Source organism: Alexandromys fortis, unplaced genomic scaffold (genome assembly GCF_014885135.2).
Source record: "Alexandromys fortis isolate MF-2015 unplaced genomic scaffold, M_Fortis_MF-2015_v1.1 scaffold_434, whole genome shotgun sequence".
Taxonomy (NCBI): Eukaryota; Metazoa; Chordata; class Mammalia; order Rodentia; family Cricetidae; genus Alexandromys; species Alexandromys fortis.
This window is the reverse complement of record NW_026068321.1, coordinates 242012-247558: the sequence shown is the minus strand read 5'-3', so window position 1 is coordinate 247558 and position 5547 is coordinate 242012. Positions and strand designations below refer to the sequence as shown.

Here is a 5547-nt window from a genome sequence, read left to right as displayed (position 1 = left end):
AGTATCTGAATATACATAAAAACTATCTGTATCTATACACAATGTATCTATATACACACATAAATATATATATATACACTCACAAATAAACCTCATATAAATTAAGTACAAAATAGTATGATACATATACACACAAATAAACCTCATATAAATTAAGTACAAAATAGTATGATACATATACACACAAATAAACCTCATATAAATTAAGTACAAAATAGTATGATACCTCTAATGTTATGACTGAACAGATATTAGTAACACCATGTGCATATGGCAGTTGGTGTTTCTACAAATCTAAGAATTTGAGACACTCTACAGTTAGTCTACTACTTCAGCAGTAGTTAAACACCGTGAGGTCAGATTTTTTTTAAAAAAAATGAATAAAAACAAATACAGAAACAAGTTGAAAATTTTACGGGACTAGTTAGAAAGTCTGCAGTACATAATGCGAAGTCCCACACATGTAAACAGGGGGATGGTGATCAAATCTTATGTAGCTCACTGACTTAATTTCTAAAAACATGACTGATACATGGAAACATGGAAGATTCACTGATAGAAACCTGGTGTTTGATAACTAGAACTGTATGATACATCAATTCCAATTGAAGGCAATGTTGGCCCTTACTTAACATTTCACCATTCACAATGAGCAAAATTAAAAACAATGTTGGCCCTTAACATTTCACAGTTCACAATGAACAAACACAAAAACCAATCTCTGTTATCATATCATACCACTTATGAAACCATGTAATAATCTCTGGTGAAACCAAAAGTTTCATTTTAGTGACTAGTATAGATACTTATGAGTTAATATGTATATAAAACTATTCACATACATGTAAATACATGGGACAACCACACTTATATCAAGAACAGCAGAAATTTTACATTTCACATATTTCATGTAATAAAACCCCTATAAATTATGTTAATAAAGATGTGGTACAAATGTAGAAAAAAATAATTTTATATAAACACATGACTTATGGACTTAAATGATGCTATTTCAAATATGCACAATACAATTCAAATTTTACACAACACATCTCAAAAGAGTAAGCAGAAATTTTCCATTAGACATCTACCTTGCTAGATCTTTTAGATACACAATGGCATATTAGTCCATCGTGTGTTTTGAGTAGTCTTTACCCTATATAACCACAACTCTTTAAACACAGCATAAAGCAGTGTTTTCTGTTCATAGACATCTTTCCTATCATTAAGTTAAAGATGTTCAGATTCACCCACAAATTACTTATTTGGGTAAAGCCATGACACAGATCATCTCACTTAAATTGTACCCTCTTATCTACTACATCCTTTACTATGGCCCTGAGTCTAGAAATTCATGAACAAGCAAAAGTCATTCTAATAAGTTAATTATCTTCAAATGCAAAATATCAATCAACATTCTATATAACGTTAAAATAACAAATGGTGCATTATTCTGTTATAATGTAGCTGTGTACATTCAATCGTAGATATTATAACAGGGCTATGTTCCATCATGAATTTTATCATGACATAGAGATCAGTTACTCAAATTAGGGTAAGCTTCTCTGACAAACACATAACCATGATTACTATATATAAATCATCCTGAACTAAATAGTAATGTTACCAAGTGAGTGCTCATTGAAAGCCAGCTAAAATAATCGTAAAAATATGAGGCCTTGAACTAGAAAGCCCATTTTTATGCCTAAAACTATAAAAATATTTCTTATATACTTTAACAAACATGTGATTTGTGATCTTAGGATCAAGATGACATGAAATAATACTTGTATGACTCCATAAATGTAATTTCCCAAGTTATATTTAATTGCACTTCTCATGACCCCTAGTTTCAGACCAACCTTAGCCACTCTAACATAAACATAAAATTCACTGTTTTCCATAATCCTTTAGAACTGATTTTACCAGGAAGTAACAGAAATTTTACCTTGTATTAAGTTATTTTATTACAGTAATCATTTGAAAAACCTCTACACATACCATCTTCTTTTAACTTTTACTAAATAAACCAAAAAATAAAGTACAATAAAATTACTTTTCTGGTTTGACTCTGAACCATGTAAGATAATATGTTATCAATCAAGAATCATTGTAGAATTCCATGTTAACCAAATTATCCCAGTAAGTTAGTATATATTTAAATTTTATCAGTTATAAAAATTATTCTAACCAAAGTACATTTTACAACTGTATAAAATCTACTTGTATCTTCAAGCAGATATGCAAAGGTTCAGAAGTAAATCTAACAAAGGCATGTGAATTTTCCACAGTAAAAAAAATACTACAGCAGTAGCTACTATATAAAATCAAAGCTGAAGAGGAACAAAAACAAGTGGTATAGATGCAATCTTCCAGGCTCTGCCAAATCAAGTGTTTGAAAATAGCAATAAGGTATCTTACTGCCCAAAAATGAAAATAAACTAACTGATGTTTATAAAATAATTATTCATACTCAATATCAGGAATCAGAGTTAATTTAAATCAGACTAACACTCTATTGAAATGCATTGTGAGGATAAATATACACTAACTTCTCTGGATTCACACTCATTCTCTAAATATCTCATTCAAAGGAAAAAAAAATCAATGAGTATCTTAAATTGAGAATGACTAAGAACAGGCTCCAGAAATTATCAGAGGGTAAGAACTTGATGACTGGAAGGAAGACATTAGCTTCCAATGTCTTTCTCAGGTTTCTATAGCAGAAGGAAAGCAGGGTGAAAGCTACTGCAGGATGGGAATATGGAGGCACTTTACAACAGGGAATGAATAGGTATAAAACCAAGTTTGTTATAGTGAAAAGATCTACAGCTCCAGTCTCCTTGGGAATAAATTAACTTTGTTACCTAAGTCATTAAAATGACACTTTGGCTAGATTTCAGAGTAATCATCACTTTGAGCCTCATTTCATCATGCTCAGTAAACACAGCTCATCATAAATCCAGCCAAGGTCTTTGACAAGGTATTTACTAAAATCCTAGGTAACAATTGTAATGTGGTATGTGGTTGTGGATACTTGGTACTGGTGTGGTAGGAAAGACAGCGAGGGGCCTGCTTTAGAAAGACACTCAAAGTTTACAGTTATGCTTCAGTGACATTAGTTCCTTCACATAAATAAGATTCTGGGCTAAATTACCAGCCCTGAAAAAAATAATGTGAAGTGTCCAGGCTAAGTGTATGGTTAGTTACCTAGTGAGATGCAGTAGGTCTTATGTCTAATCTCAATGCTCATTCATGAATTCTTTCAGTGTATCTGCCTCTGTCTCAATAATTAAATAAATGAATCTGCTAGATGGGAGTAATGCAATAATGCAAGGCTGTAGCACCACACTTGGGAGGCAGAGGCAGGAATATTATGAGTTTTACAGAGTTATATTACAAGACCAAAGATGAACAAAATAAACGGAACCATAAAATTTAAGAATTCATACAAATGTCTGTACACTGCATTTTAACACTAAAGATAATGACAGTACACAAGGCCCTAATATTCAATCCCTAGCATCAAAATATAATTAAACATTTAAATGAACACTAAATGTAGAGACAAAAACTGACCATCATATCAGTATCAGAGTAACAGTGAGATCCAGGGTTTCATAGAACTAATATATATATAATTAAACAGATCAGAAAGCAATTGATCATTCAATACATTAATTGATATAGCAGTAAGCCAATAAACTAGATCTAGAAAACAGTAGGTAGTCACTAAGTAAGTTAATCATTAAATAAATCAAGACAATAGATGAATGAACAAATAAATAATTCACTTGAAAAATGAAAATAAGCATACCAGCAAGTTATTAACTCAAATCAATAGATAGAAAGTCAATAAATAGATTGAATAAATTATACCTGCAAATGAAATTAACCAATAAAATGCTCATTAAAAACATAACAATATATACATAGACAAAAAGTGATATATAGAAACATAAATATGCAAACCAGAAAATATATAAAATCAATCATTGGGAAAGAAAGAAAAGAAATAGATCAAGTAGGAAATAAAAAATAATTAAATATACCAGCAGTCCAATATATAGAAATGAAATCAATCACTAAATCAATAAATAAATGAAGACAATAAATATAGCAAATGACAATAAATAAAAATCAAGAAGCTAATAATTAAAGATATATATATAGGTATATAAATAGAGTGAGTAAATGAAATTATGTAGATGAAGACAATAAATAAGGTAGTGACTAAATAAGTAAATGAATTCATCATTAAAATCATAAAGACAATAAATAATCAAACACCAAATCAATAAATGAGCAGAGTGGTAAGAAAATAAATAAGCCAGCAAGTAATTAATGTCAATAAATCCCCTGATAGGTAAAACAGGCAAAGAACAGATCAAGATGCCAATAAAGTGTGCAATAAATAAGTTAGTAAGTGTGCATATAAATACCACCACCCACCAACAATCAAGAAAGGGAATACAGATCAAGAGGCTAGCAAACAAAGCAAATAAATAAATAGCTTAAATAAGTTACCAAAATAAATAAAACCATAGTGTGCAATAAATAATTACTGTGCAAATAAAATCATTAAATAGAGCAACTATATAATAAATAAACTAGTGTTTAAATAGATAGATGGATGACAGCAAGTTGATAAATAAAATCATTCCAGATAGTCTTTTTTTCAACTATCAAAGATAATAAATATATATTAGTTGGTAAGTAAATGAATCATTAAATAGATCAAATATACAATAAATAGGTTAAATGAATAAACAAGCCAGCAAGTCTATCAACCGACAGGTAAAAATGCCAATAAAAAGACACCAATAAGTAATAAATACTGCAAGAAATAAATGTTAAGTATCAGTCATTAAATAGATTAAATTAGTTGGGAAGTACACATATTATAAAACCATAGATATGTCTGCAAGTGAAAAGCCAAATCAATCTGCAGATATGTATAAAGGCAATAAATAGACCGCAATAAATATGTAGGCAAGTCCATAATGTTAAATAAACCCAATAGGTAAATGGCAATAATTAAACCATTCAAGACCACAATAAATAAATAAATAAAGTGGGTAGGTATGTAAAATAAATAAGTTAGTGGGTAGGTACATAAATAAGTTAGTGGGTAAGTAAATAAATAATTTAGTGGGTAAGTACATAAATAAATAAGTTAGTGGGAAAGTACATAAATAAATAAGTTAGTGGGTAAGTACATAAATAAACAAACAAATAAGTTAGTGGGTCAATTAATAAATAAGTTAGTGGGTAAGTAAATAAATAAGTTAGTGGGTAAGTACATAAATAAACAAACAAACAAATAATAAGTTAGTGGGTCAATAAATAAATAAGTTAGTGGGTAAGCAAATAAATAAGTTAGTGGGTAAATAAATAAGTTAGTGGATAAGTACATAAATAAATAAGTTAGTGGGAAAGCACATAAATAAATAAGTTAGTGGGTAAGTACATAAATAAATAAATAAACAAACAAATAAGTTAGCGGGTAAATAAATAAATAAGTTAGTGGGTCAGTAAATGAATAAG

The 5547-nt window shown here is 29.4% G+C and overlaps 1 non-coding gene across 1 annotated transcript; it reads right to left on the bottom strand.

The window, feature by feature from the left end:
- Positions 1 to 2894: 2894 nt before the first annotated feature.
- Positions 2895 to 2964, bottom strand: LOC126495150 (small nucleolar RNA SNORD64). The gene has a single exon (XR_007590117.1). It is a non-coding gene; the product is annotated as a small nucleolar RNA SNORD64 (small nucleolar RNA).
- Positions 2965 to 5547: the final 2583 nt, after the last annotated feature.